Source organism: Meriones unguiculatus, chromosome 3 (genome assembly GCF_030254825.1).
Source record: "Meriones unguiculatus strain TT.TT164.6M chromosome 3, Bangor_MerUng_6.1, whole genome shotgun sequence".
Lineage (NCBI taxonomy): Eukaryota > Metazoa > Chordata > Mammalia > Rodentia > Muridae > Meriones > Meriones unguiculatus.
The window spans coordinates 151,334,688-151,349,474 of NC_083351.1; the positions used below are offsets into that span (position 1 = coordinate 151,334,688).

At 44.7% G+C, this 14,787-nt stretch overlaps 1 long non-coding RNA gene across 1 annotated transcript in view; it reads left to right on the forward strand.

Moving 5' to 3' along the window:
- The window catches only part of LOC132652813 (uncharacterized), a 44,490-nt gene extending 35,127 nt beyond the window's left edge, over positions 1-9,363 (forward strand). The window contains exons 2-3 of the long non-coding RNA XR_009590369.1: positions 1,116-1,278; positions 7,313-9,363. This is a non-coding gene — a long non-coding RNA (uncharacterized LOC132652813). The remainder of the gene's footprint in view (positions 1-1,115; positions 1,279-7,312) is intronic.
- Positions 9,364-14,787: the final 5,424 nt, after the last annotated feature.

Consider the following 14,787-nt stretch of genomic DNA (forward strand, 5'->3'; position numbering starts at 1 on the left):
TTGCCAGTGGACGCCCTAGTCCCCTTCCTCCACACCTCCTGCACACTCTACCCTGAGCCCCACTGCGGCAGTGAAGGGGGAGAGCAGTTGCTTGAAAGGCAGAACGATTTTACTCAGGAGAGACTGGGTATTCCCTAAAGCGGCTGTTTAAATTATTGGATCAAACTAAATTTAAAGCAGGTTAGACGCTTAGTTAATTTATTTTTCTCTAACCAGCAGGTAGAAGTTTGGGTAAAACAAGATTATAGATAAAATAAAGGCACTGTGTTTTCTCGGGTAAAATGGCTTTTGGCACTTTCACACTCTGCTAGTATTTCCAGGATGTGTAGAAATGATCTGTAAGAATAACTTCTGAGTCGATGCCCTGGACTCAGGATGGGCAGCCTGTGCCAGAATAATCCGGTCTCCAGTCTACATACACAGACCAACACGACCAAATGCAGTTTATTTAAAAGTGCAATTGAAAAAAGAAAAAAAAAAAGCAATTGCATTCAGCAGGGAAATTGTTTTATTGTTCAATAAACCATAATATTTGGATTGATTGAATTTTCTTTGGCCTTTATGTTGGAGTCTATATTTACAGTGACGTGAGTGTGAAGATTTTATTTCAGAGACTATCCATTATCTCCTAAGGAGTTGTATTTGAAGACATTGTTTTATTTGGAAATATTCAGGGTAACGTTTAAGTGAGGGATGCACTGAACGCATATTGAGGGTGCCTCCATGATGTGCAGGGCACAGGACGGGCACCAAAGGTCAGCAGCTGCACGGCCAGCACTCTGACACCGTCGTAGTATGGGTCACATGGAGAGTGGGACACGGGGCCAGTTGGGATGAGATGGGAAGGCCGGAAAACACTGTTAAAAATTAAGGTTGGAGTCAAGGAGTGGACAGACGGATGCCTTCCGGTTTAAGAACGCCTATGTTTGAGGTCTGAGATCAGTGCACACCTCCGGGTCTGATGGTCTGGGCATGGGAGATGTCGGCTTCTGTCTGACCGAGGCCATCTTGAAGGTCGATAGCTTGCAGGGTTTCCCTAGAGAACCTGCGATGCAGAATCGGGAGCCCTGGGCCGCCCTGCCGGGATGGCGATTCCATGCCCTGCCTTTCTTTAGCCACCAAGCAGAGACCATGGACAGCAGTTGCTGAGCAGAGGAGGAAAGAAGGCACAGAAGGACTCGGTGAAAATGAAGCTCAGGTGCCCAGGAGCCCTCCAACGCCCGCCTGGAGAAGAGCGGTGTCAAAAGCTCAGGATAACCACCATCCCTGCTTTGTCTGGTGAGGTTCAAGCTCTCCTGGGTATATTGCAAAAGCTCTCTGCAGACTGGTATTTTTTTTTAATTGAAATTTTTCTCTTTTTTTTAATTAATTACACTTTATTCACTTTGTATCCCTCCCTCCTCCCCTGCTGATCCCACCCTCCCTCCCCCTTCTTCAGACTGGTATTTTTAATTTGTTACGTGAGTATAACACCTGTGTTGGTTCACTCTTACACAAATTCCTGCGGTAATTAGCTTCATAGAATTTTGCCACATTGGCATATTTCCCCTGCTCCCTTCCCTCTTGGGAATATCAGAACTAGGAGACAGGTACTCTTAGCATGGAGTTATATTAATAAATTTAATTAACATAAAACGACATTAATTCAGCTGCTGGCACCTGAGGCTGGAGAGCTTTCTCTTGTCTCATTCCACTCCGTTGCTGATCTGGCGTCTGCCAGTGAGCGTGTGTGCTCTTTTAGGCCAAACCAATTACAGTCTTCTCCACGTAAGTGAGATTCTCCATGTCAGCCACACAGTTCTGTGAGCTTGGACAAACACACCCAGTCATGTAACTACCAAAATTCAGACAGAGATTTTGATTATCTAGAAAGTTCTCTCATGCTCTTTTATAATCAATGTCCCACCTTCATCCCCCAGCAACCACTATTTCCTGTCATTAGTGTTTGGTCATTTAAAAAAAACATCAGAAAAATAAAATTCAGGCAGTATGCAGCCTTTTGAGCATGGACCCTTCCACCCAGTGTCTCCTACTCCCCAGATTCACCGAAGGTATTGCTTTATCATTTTCTTATTACAGTTTCCACCGTTGTGATGGGCTTGGGTTTGTTCATCTGTTGCATGGCCACGTGTCTTCACTTCTCTTGGTAACTTATAAGTGGGATGGCTGGGTCACAGGGCTGTCTGCTCTGTATGACCTGTCTAGAGATCTCCAGACTCTGCCTTCTACCAGCAACCGGCAAGAGTTGCTCCAAATTCTCAGTAGCCCTTTAAATTTTTAATATTTAAAACATCATCTACTTTTATAGGTGTGTTTCACAAACAGCTTCCAATGCATAACCCTATGCATTTGTTCGCTACTTGTATTTTTCCATAGAGAAGCATCTATAGGCATGCAGGCATGTAGAGAAATGAGACAGACGAGAATCTGGGATCAGCCTGCATGCCTGTGGGCCACCAATTGTCCACAACAATGTCATAATTGGGTGGCAGAAGTATAGCTTTTCCCAAGTGGGGCTGAAATACTTGGGTGTTGATGTACTAGAAATAAAATAACTCCCAGGTCAGACCCACCGCTAACGTAAAAATAATTACCTCAGGTGACCTAAATGTGTAAGCCCCCAGCTGCACAAACTTGAGACGCAAACACGGTATAAGTCAAACAAAGCCTTTGTATGTAATATAAATGCCACAGATCATCATGAAAAAATAAAATTGCCCAACGGCACATACACAAGCTTAGAAATGCCTGTCTCTTGAAATACACTTTTCTTTCTCCGCGTGCACGAATATGTGTGTTCATATCTGTGCATGTGAGGTTGGAGGTCAGCACTGGGTGGTCTTTCTCAATTACCCCCCACAGCACTCATCGTTGTCTGTCTATTTATCTGCCTATCCGTCTATCCTTGTGTCTGTGTGGTTGTGCACGCGTGTCCGTTTCCATGTGTGTATTCACAAACGTGTAGGTGAATGAGGAGGAGGTCAGAGATTGATGCCGGATATATTTCTCAGTTACTCTCTCTTTTATGTTTTGGCACAGATCTCTCATGACACCTGACACTCACTTATTTGGCTAGACTGGCTAGCAGTGAGCCCCAGGGATTTCCCCTCCCTCTCCCCAGCGCTGGTATTACATGTGTGCTGTTGCACTTAAGTTTTGACACGGAGACTCGGGATCCAAACTTAAGTCCTCGTGCTTGAGCAGTAGCAACACTCCCTAACGAGCCATCTTCCAAGCCCTGACCTGAAAGACCCTATTAATGGTGTCTTAAGACCACGTGAAAGCAAACTGTGGGCCATAGGTACATATAGAAATTTGCAGAGTACTTGTCTGATAAAAGACTCATATTTAGAATATACAAAGCATGACGTCAGCTTAAAAAAGGACAGCCTGGCAAAATGAATGAAGCCGAAAGGGCTTACCATGCTACGTTTCCTTTGGAGTTTCTTCAGTGATGGCAGTAATAATGTTGAGCAGCATTGCGTCTTTTCACAATATGATGTTCTCTGGCACCTTCAGATGCCCTGAGCCACGACTGCCCACCTGTCTGGCTGTTGCCCTGCCCCACTTGGCTTCTATGACATCTCTGTCATCTCTGTGTCTTCAAACATTACCCCTCCCGGACTCTCTTCTTACATACGTTAGCCTCTTTCCACTCCTGTTTTATCTTTTATTCATCCACATTTTTCCCTCTAACAAAAGGAGTGCCGGCTTTGGCGCTAGTGCCTGTATGCCATGCTAATAAAGGTGCTCTTTCTGATATTGCGAAGGCTTTGGTACAGCCGGGGAAAAGCTTTATCTTTATTTTATTTATTTTTATTTGCTGGGGAGGGCTGAGTATAACACTCTGTGGGAGAAGGTAAGGTCTTTCTAACATACCCCAAGGGCTGAGTGGATGTGGAACCGATATGTCTAGACAGGACTCTTACAGCTGGCGCTTTGGGTGGGTATGCTTGGAGGCTTCACACCCTCGCATGTGTCCTAGGGAATGGAATGGAGAAGAACTGGCAAAGGTCTTAATGCTTGTGTAAAGATCCCATTTAACAGTATGACAGAAAGCCATAAGAACCCAAGTGATGTACTTTTTTTTTTCTCTGAGGGAGAAAGTGAGGAGGGAGGGTGGGAGAACGAGACAAAAGGAGGAAAACAGAGACAGAGTGATACCAGGAAGGGAGATAAAGAGAGCGACGAGGTCAGAGAAAGGCAGGTGGACGTGTTATGTGGTCCCGGGATGGTATCTGAAAATGTAATATGCTATGTCTTGCAGTCTGAGTGGCTTAGGCCAGCACCCAGAGAGCTGGGCAGCAGTGTCTCAGGTGCGGGGTTTCTCACTGTGACCCTGAGTGGGCTGTGCCAGGACAGGATGCAGTGTGCTCTTTCTCCTTTGGACACACCTTGATCTGAGCAGGATCACTTCTTCCCCTGTAACAGGCACGGGCAGGGAGACAAACAGAAGCTGCAGGAGAGCTGGGCAAGCAAGCTGTCCTGGAGCCTATCTGCTTGATGTACTTTCTTTAGGGGCCAGAGGCTGGTGGTCCCACACACTTAACAATTCCTAGTATTAGTTGCTCAGAATCAGCATCACTCGTTCAGCCTTTTCTTAAAGCAGAACTAGTGGGAGCTATCTCTTCACCCCCCATAAGAACAAGAGCCAAGGAAAGAGCCCCAGAGTTGACTGTAGTATTTGTGGGCTTGCTGAGTAAAGAGAGAGCCCCGCACTTTGTAAAGGCGTTCACTTCGCCTGGGTTAGAGGTATGTGCGAGGGAAAGGAGATCACGGTGTGGGATTCAAACAGAGACAGACTCCCCAGGGCTGGCTTCAAAGCACGCTCGGCAGCCAACCTGCTTATCTCACTGAGAGTGGCTGTCGAGGCTGTAGATGTTTTTTTTCTTCATGGAAATTAGAGTTGTCCCCAGGATTCACTGGCTTGTCCCTACAGTCTAGTATAGAGGTTTCCGGTGCCTGTTAATTAGAGAAACACAAATATATCGTGACTTTAGTGTGTTGGAAAATGACCTTTAGGGTGTCATTGTTCGTGTTAGGCACGAGTGGAGAGCTTGTCCCCAAATCCTGGGGAGAGTCAGTTGGGGTGAACCAGGGGCTGGTGTAGCATTCTTATTTTATTGCTTTCTTTTCTTTGCTTCCTTTGTCTCTCTCAGGATGCTTACCCTGCTACCCGAGAGTACAAAATAAAGGCTGTGGATCACAGCATGTCTGGAATGGAAAGACCCTGGACATCCTTTGGTCCAGAAGCCTCATTTTATGGGTGGAGAAACTCAGTCTGGTGGTGGGGCTGCGCTCTGCCTGGCTTCAGGTTGTTCATCCGGTGATGAAGCTCAGAGTGACCTCGTGTCTTGACTGTCATGTTCACATTTTCCTCCTCTGCCAGGTGGGAAGTGGCTCCTTGCCTCTCTACCCTCACAGTGCGTCCTGTCTGGCCGCAGATGGTATGTCAGTCTAATGTGTCTATTTTAAATTCTTTTAGTGTTGTCCTTCAGAGTTTCTTTATTTGAAATCAGACTTCAAAGGCTTTGTTTTATATAGAAAGGCAGCTGGGTTGAGCAGGATAAAGCGGTTTCTTTCTTGGTTGGCTGTTTCTTAACTTGCTGGTGTCATGGAAAATATTGTTCAAGGTCAAGGCCCTGGGCATCTACCTGGCTGCAGCAAAGACTTCCCCTCCCCATCCTCCATCAGGAGCATCAGCTGTCATTCCCAAAGTGGCCTGAGGAGGGCAGCCTTGACTTTTTGGTGTTTTACAGTAACTGGAAGAAGCCCCGGGCCTTTACCTGGAACTGGATGGGCTGGTTTGTCACCTAAGTGCAAATGTCATTTTAGCACTCCGCTGGTCACGACACCCTTTCTGGCCTTTATAGGAAATGACACATTCCCGTGTTCTTTGTCTCCAACACATGCTTCAAGAAAGGCGCAGGCAGTTACTAAGCTCTAAAAGGTTGGAGAGAAAAAAAAAAACGAAGATACCTGTGCGGCAAATACCAGGGAGTACAGAGAACACAAATCAGATGATGCGTCACCCAGGCCCTGCGCAAAGTGGAGAAGAGAAAGAATTGCCTTTAGATCTTGCTGCTATTAACATGCTTTCCATTGCTATTTCTCTTCCCGGGTCAGAGAGATACTGAAGCCAGAGCGTCTCTCTCCGAGCCATGCTGGCTTTCATTGTCTACCTCTCTCCCCTCCCTTGTCCCAGCACACTGGCTCGCCCTCCTTTCCCCTGTCCTCACTCAGTTCAGCCTTGGTTGTGTGCCTCTAGCGCTCATGTCTCTTTATCAGTCCCCCGAGCTGTTCTTGGCACGGTGCAGCTGCCCAGAGGGGCTGCTGAAAGCAAGCCGGAATTACTACCACGGCAGGTGCTGGGGAGCCATCGATCTGGCCACATGTGACAGCTTAGGGAAGGAAGGTTAGAACAATTTTATGGCCTATTACAGCACCACTTTCTCACAAGACTGAAATTCTGACGAGTGGCTCGGTCCCACCTGCTTCTCAGAGACACTGAAACTTGCTTTTAATTACAGTAATTACCACTCCCAGCCAGGTCTTGCCTGAGGTGGCCAGAGACAGGGAACATTCTTCATGAGCTGGTTTCTCTTCTTGGCATTTTCTCTTCTCAGCGCACGGGCTTTTCAGCCATCCTGACGCTAGGACAGCGCTGTGACTAAACACAGGTGAGGCACGGATGTATACATCCTGCCTTGTTTGCATCCCATCTCCCGAAGCTCCTTTGATGGAGGCCATAGAATGTGCCTACCTTTTTCATGTCGGAGCACTGAGACATGGAGCTTCATCGCTGCGCTCAGCGTCATATTCCGTGAATGTCTGAGCGAAGCCGGGCAGGGAACCCAGGCAGTAGCTGCTTCCCTTGCCTCTCTGCGTTCTACCCCCCCATTATTTCACCCCTGAGAAATCACGAGAGGTACTGGAGTATGGAAGCTCATGTCTGCAATCCTAGCACGCAGCAGGCTGAGGCAGGAGGATTGCCAAGCCTTTGTAGTCACCTGGACTATGTACAGTTCCAGGTTACTCTGGGATATAGAGTGAGACCCTGTCTCCAAAAGCAAGGAAGCAAGCAAGCAAACAAACAAATAAACAAGCATGGGATTGTGGGACTGCCTCCATTTCTCTGTGATGGTCTAGTCTCTCCTGGGTGTACAGATAGATTAACCATTACAGATGGCAGGGAGCCCCGTGCTACCGGCTGCTCTTCCAGCAGGATCACCCTGTCTAGCCACCATTCTTGTGCTGTGGGTCACAATGCAGACCGAGTCATAATTTATCACCATCCTCATCTGTCCCCAAGGACGACCGAAACAGTATCCCCATTTTCAACGGATTCCTTTTACGAAAGAAAGCTGCTGATGTGTCCACTATAAGCCAGCCCTGGGCTCCAAGCTGGGGAGAAGACAACCTTGAAGGTCTTGCCATCTGGTACACGACTGTCTGGAGGAGCAACAGAGAAGCACGTGGCACCTTAAGTCTGTCTCTCACTTGCCGACTCAAAACACTCAGGTGAAGTTCCAGTCAGACACTTGGTGTGTGCACGTGCGTGTGTATCTGTGTGAACGTGTGTATCCGTGTCTGTGGTGTGTGTGTGTGTGTGTGTGTGTGAAATGTTACCACATGCAGTTTGCACCTATTCCCACCTCTATCTCTCCTGTCTCTGAGAGACCAGGGAAGAATGTTTACTGAAAAAAGAAAAAAAAAAAACGACCGTCTTCATACTCCACAATAACGTTTACTTCACTTACCCCGCTTAGACTAGTCCCTGTTAGAAGACTACCCCCTCGTTGCCTGCTCACACCCTGGTCTCCTTCGAACCCCTGTTGTCACGCAGAAGCCACCTCAAGCTCCAGGACTGTTCCTCCTGGGCCCCGCTCAGCTCCTTCCCCGTGGCCTTCTGGAATCGGGAAGGGAAGGCGGCAGGGAGAGCATGTCACATCAGGTGACTGCGCTTTTGAGTGTTCTCCAGTTCCAGAAGCCTGCCATGCTTACAAACAGTTTGCATAATACCTTGTTCATTAAGACCCATAAATTAGCACTGTTTTAATTGATTTCCTAGAGGCAGTAAATAAAATGACACAGAATGACATCAGATGTGGGAAGTGACACGGGGTGGGTAGTTCTTTCTTCCTCTCAGTGTCTGCTTTCTCTCTCTCTCTCTGACGCCCCAGAGCCTTGATAACTTTTTAGCTAGGCCTTTGTTCAAGCCCGTGTGAAACCTCAGTGCCCTGAGCAGCTTCCAGGGCTCTGGGAGAACAGAACTGCTGTGCTTGGCACCCTGAGTCGCCAAAGCTGGCTGTGCTCACTAAAGGAGTAGGTATGATCAGACCACAAATGAGGTCTGGCAATTTCGCTAATCACGAAAACAACTCTAATTGTGAAATAAAAAATCTCCATCCCTTGTTACAGCAGCGTCAGCCATTCAGTGACCATGTTATTAGTATCACTCTGGCTTCCTGGTGGGTCCCTGGCCACAGACCTGGCTGCTCTGGGAATGACAAAGGAGGCTGACGTCTGCGGAGACTCTTTCTGTGCCAGATACTGCACAGGGGCTGCACATGCGATCTCTCGCTCCAATCCAGATAAATTGATATCGATTTCTCTGTTTCTGCAGGTGAAAGCATAGAAATTCAGAGAGGTTAAGAATCTGGCTCAAGGTCACAGAGCGTGTGAATAACAGAGCCAACGTTTAAACACATGTTTCTGTGGCTTCAAAGCGTTTATATCCTCTATCAAATTGTGCTACGGTGAGAGCTTTTATGTTTTGCTCATAGAACAGCCAGGTAAAGGTAACCCTTCTTCTTCTCCTTTTCCTTCTCCTCCTCCTTCTTCTCTTTTCTTCTTCTTCATTCTTGTTGATTTTTGTTTTTTAATTAATTAATTGATTAATGAACTTTACATCCTAATCGTAGCCCCCTCCCTCCTCTTCCCCCAGTCCCACTATCCCTCTTTCTTCTCTCACGCCCTCTTCCCTATTCCTCAGATAAAGGGAGCCCCCCACCCCTACCCCAGCTCATTAAGTCAAATCTGGACAGAGCTCATCCTCTTCCCCTGTGGTTTGTCAATACAGCCCCGCCAGGGGGAAGTGATCAGAAAGCAGGCAACAGAGCCTATGTCAGAGACAGCCCCCCCTCCATTACCAGGGCACCCACATTGAAGCCTGAGCTGCACATGGGCTACATCTGTGTAGGGGGCCAAGGTCCAGTCTATGTTGGTGCTAAAGTCTCCGCAAGCCCCTCTGGACCCAGGTTAGTTTAGCCTTGCTTCTTAAACAGCTCCTTCTCTACACCTACTGACACGCGACCTACACAGAGAACTCTGAAAGCACATATGAATAATTCAGTGTTTATGTAAATCTACACATATCTGCATGTAAAGGAAGCCTTAATTGTGGAATAAAAGTATTTTCCCCGTGTTTTGCTCACTGATGTTTCTCGGTGCCTGGGACTGTGTTTGTTACACGGAACAAGCTCATCACATCTTTATTTAATAAACTAAGTCATGTCAGTCATCATGAAAGAGAGTTTAGGAGACAGAGGAACATAGAATTCAGATGTGTCATTTCCTGAGTCCCACAAAAATTCAGGCTTCAGGCAGTGGCTTACCCCATTTATCAACAAGACTGAACTGATGACTTTGAGCAGTGAGGATAGAAACTTCAGAGAGGGAGAGAGAGACAGAGAGAGAGAGAGAGAGAGAGAGAGAGAGAGAGAGAGAGAGGGAGATTAGCTTAAAGGAATGAAAAAGCTGAAGAAGTTAAATCCAGAAGAAGAAAGGTGGAACCGATGTGTTGTAAAGGATACAGAGCTTTAGAGAGCTGGACTCTGGCTTGTCTCCGCTTTTGAATGGTGATCCCTCTCCAGTTTTGTTTTGGAATACTGCAGAGCTGCAGGGTTAGCTGGAGTCAGACAGCTGCTACATATGACCAGCAGGGGGCAGAAGAGGTCCAGCTTCACAAGGTCTATCCTATAGGGAGGGTGGCGGGAGGGCAGATCATGTGGGAGCCGGGTATCCCAGTAGTGATTTCGGAAGGAAATAAGGTATGTGTGTGGAGGGTTCAGCGAATCGCTGTGCTTTTTAAGAAATCAAAGGGAATGGGGCAAGGGAATGGGGGAGAGGACTAAGGAAGAAGGACCAGATAAAACAAAGTATTGGTGAGTGAATGAAACCCATTACTTGTGTACTAATGAAAAACTGAGGGGAGCCGGGAAAGAAAGAGTGAATCTTATGAAAACTACAGCAAAAAATTATGTGTTATCTTGATATAGATTTTTTTTTATTAGCCTGTTTCAGGAATGAGCCCCCATATTGCTGTCCAATGCAGAATGGTCAGCCCAGAAATCACATAACCATATACACACACGAACAAAAACCCAGATCAGCAGGTTGTATTTATATATTTTTGTGCATAGACATACATATGTATGTTTAATGTGTGTATGAATAATAACATAAAAAATGAGGTGTCAACTTGAGAGAGGGGCAGGGGACGTGTTGGGAGAAGGGTACCTGGGAGGGGTTGGAGGGAATAAAAGAGGGGGAGATGTAGTTCTATTTCAATTAAGAACATATTTTTAAAAAAGAGAAAAGGCAAAGAGTAGTCAGTGAGACTACAGATTTCCTAGGATGAATTCCCAGTTATTCTTAGGAAATAATGTATAACATGTTGTGAACCAAAGATTGTATGATTTAAACGCTAAACAAAGACATCAAGGCGGCTCGGGAAGATAAAGGGCAGATGACGTGATCTCACTGTCTGCATGCAGTAGACTGGGCTCCACGAGGAAGACCTGCTGGGAAATCCATGTGTCGACCTGACAGGGCTTCAGGGACTGGAGCTTAAATACTCTTTCTGGGTGTGTCTGTGAGGGTGGATGTGGATGAGAATGGCGGGGGCTTCAGTAAAGGTCATTGCCATCTCCCATTTGATTACTGTTTAACCCGATGAGGGACTGGATAATAGAGAAACAGAGGAGAGAGGAGCCCGCCCCCCTCGTTAATTGTAGTTGGACCCACACTGTAGACTTAAACCATCAGTTTCCTGGCACTTCAGCTTGCAGACAGCAGCCTGTGGGACATCTCAGCTTCCTCAATTACACCAGCCAATTCTTCATAAGAAGTATATCTATCTTCCACATTCCACTGGCCAGATTGAGGTCGATCGAAAGGAACGTTTAAATGAACAGGGCTGAGCTGTTCACGGCTGGCAACGTGTTGGACAGCAGCTCTCCACGGCTACCTTATTCTGCATGACTAACTTCATGCCAACTGAACCACTTTCCATTTCCTCCCTCCCTTCATCACCACAGTATTCTCTCCTTCCGAGAGTTTGGTTACTTTGGGTACATTTGTAAGGTGAATCCTATAGAGTTTGTCCACACATGATCGACTTAATTTCACTTAGCACAATACTCTCCGTTGTCACAAGTGACAAGATTGCTTTCTTGTAGAGGGCTGATCTACATTGTCTGTAAATCTCTCATTGTGAAATCTGTCAATCACACATGCATCATTAATATTTGTATCTATTTACTTTCATTTTCTTATACCTGTTGATGGATATTTGTTGAGGATATATCTTATGTTAAATGGCCTATGGCCTAGTTATTAAAACCACCCACCCACCCACACCCACCCACCCATCCACACACACACACACACACACACACACACACACACACGCACGCACGCACGCTCGCACGCATGTGCGCACGCATAAACCAACAAAACTAAACTTCAAAACCAAAGTGATACAGAGCCTCTCAAAGGAAACAGACATTTTTTTTTTGGAGTGATGAAAATCTATTACTTTGAGTGTAGTAGTAGCTTTGTGGGTCCATGTGCTCCCCAACATATCAAACTTTGTACATTAAATAAAAGAGTTTTTTTGTATATTCAGATAAAGTTGATCTTATGTTATGGGTTTTTCTTTTGTGTTGGGGATTGAATTCAGGGCCTTGTGCATGGTAGATAAACAATCTACAATTAAAAGCTGTTTTTGGAGAAGAGGTATTTGCAGAGGAAGCTTAGAAATGCCGGTCAGCTATGCTTGCATAGAAGAGACGTTGGTGATCAGCTGGAATCCTCTCATCTCCTTTGATATCACTGGATACATTTTCTCTACTATAAGTAATGACACCTGCAAACTTCTCAGGATTGATGATCCAATCCTCTCTCTTTCCTGAGACTCAAGACAACTTAGAAACCACCAATAACTATGGACATTGACGTCTTGTGCTTCAAATAACTGGCACTGTTTCTGATGAGTTTTACAGGATTCCTGTCTACTTGGACAAAATGGACTTTTTTTTCCTGGGGACAACACAAAGTCACACGTTTCCTCATGTGTGCGGCCAGGAATTGGAAGACTGGAGGGTATTTTAGGAGGAACCCAGAGGCTTAGGCTCTTGTATACTCTGGTGTTGCTGGGAGACAATTAGCTGGTCACAGGTAGGAGCATACCTGCCTTGGAGTGATTGTGCCATAGACATTTGATCCAAGGATGCAGCTAGCATCCTCTGCTGTCTTCATCAGTCTGAGAAGAGAACGGCTGTCCTTACCTCCTGCTAGGGAGGGGATAAAATTAGCTTCAAAATAAACAGAGTAGAATGAACAATTTTTTTTTTTTTTTTTTATGCAGAAGGAGAGGAGCTCTGAGCAAGAAGAAACTAATAGGTAGACCAGAAATAGAAGAGGGAAGGAAGTGAGAAAATAGAAGAACAAAGGACGAGGAGAGGAGGAAGGGTAAAGGAGATGTGTCATCTATGATATTTCACTGCCACAGGATGCTCCTGGTAGTGCTGGGTCCTGCCATTTCTGTCTTTGCCTCTCTGCTGTTATCATCATATATCTATTGCACATTGCTCATAGGATGTTTTCATGTAGTATCTAATGTACTCCAACAATGTTTTCCCTTCTGTTCTTGCATATCCTTCCCATTATGCCTCTTAGTTCTTCTGGGAAGTTTGCTTCTATGCTCATCACACACACACACACACACACACACACACACACACGATTGTACTTGTATTTGTGACCAGCAGCTCTCTTTGTTGATATGAACATTCGTTTGTAGTTATCCTTGAGTTGTTTATCTTGGAAGCAGACTTGAAGCATGGATTTTATCTTGTAACCTACCTGAATCCTGTGAGGCTTTAATGTATAAATAATGAACTCAGGATTGTCCTAGGAACCCAGCTCATTCCTACTTCTCATTTTCAGCACTAGCAACTCAGAAGAAATAACACTGGTCTGTACAGACGATTTGTTTGAGTCACAGTCATTTGTTAATATCATTAGTTAATATCCACTCTTTTTTAGTCAGGTGGACAAGCTGAGCACCATTATTCAAGCAAGAAATGTACGCCTAAGGACCTGGATAATGATGGAACTCACCACTTGGCTGAGAGACAGCTGTTCATTCATGTGTGCTTACACTTGTGGAGGATGCAGAAGCCCTGTGCCCTCACTTTGATGACTTTGATAAGCCTTCCATTGGTTGAAAGTACTTTCCATAGCATTCATCTCTCTACTTACCATCTATTTTATCTGTTATATGTTTATTTTATCTGTGTCTGTGTCAGTCTCATCTGTCACTTATCACTTGTCTATCATCTTTCTGTCTGTTTATGTATGTATGTATGTATGTATGTATGTATCTATCCATCTATCTATCTATCCATCCATCTATTACCTATCATTAAAATGACTAAGGTACTGCCATCTTTTTCTGGATCCATTTTGTATTTGCTTAGACAGTTTTCGGCCCTCTATTGCCCTCCCCACACAGTCACATCTGCCTTACAGCTGTTAGTTGAGATATAGTACAATACTGTGAAGCAATACAGTTGAGATTTCCATGGTTTTGGCAATAGTCTAGACTACTAATCAAACTAACTAAACTAAAATAGCTAGAAAAGGTATAAGTAAATTTTAATTAGCATGTTATGTTTAAAATAATTACTATCCTCTGCCAGGAATGAATGTTTCAAGGCTACTCTGATTCTCATTCAACTTGGATGTAAATTGTGATCTTTGTGGTTTGTACCTTTAAAAAAATCTGTATCCCTGACCCTGGGTACCAAAAGATTTTCCAGAGTCACAAGCCCACTCTTGGTGTGGCTATCAATAAAAGGGGCCTAAAACATTTAATTGGCTTAATTAACATGGTTGTTAATAACTACCTTTTGTAGATAATTTTATCATCATCATCATCATCAAATTATGTATTAAGATCTTATTGTGTGGTAGATGCAAAGAATAAAAAGAAATTCTTTTTTTTTAAATAAATCCCATTGTTGTTACATTATCTAGCACCTCTAGATAATTCTCTTACAAGGCAGAACTTCAACATTACGTGCCATATAGTAACTAATGAGAACATGAAGAAGCATGGAACTTCAAACAATACATGCATACATGCATACATATATTCTATTAAGAATTTTAATAATAACATTGGTAATATATATCGACAAGCCAGAACACATCGGGCTGCATCTTCCATTCTTAGACTTGTACTAAGAAGGCTGACACATGAGAATCAAGGATTCAAATGTAGCCTTGACTAATTATGAACATCCACTCCAGGTTTGAATACAAACATTTCCATCTAAGAAATCAGTTCCCGATTTTTAATTTCTACCTTACTTAATTTCTTAGGACATGAGCAGAATCGGACTGATCTAGGGCCAAATTACCACAAAAATTACCTCTAGCTTATTAAAAAGAAATTCTTTTAGAGACATGAAAACATATACGTTCCAACAGTTGTCA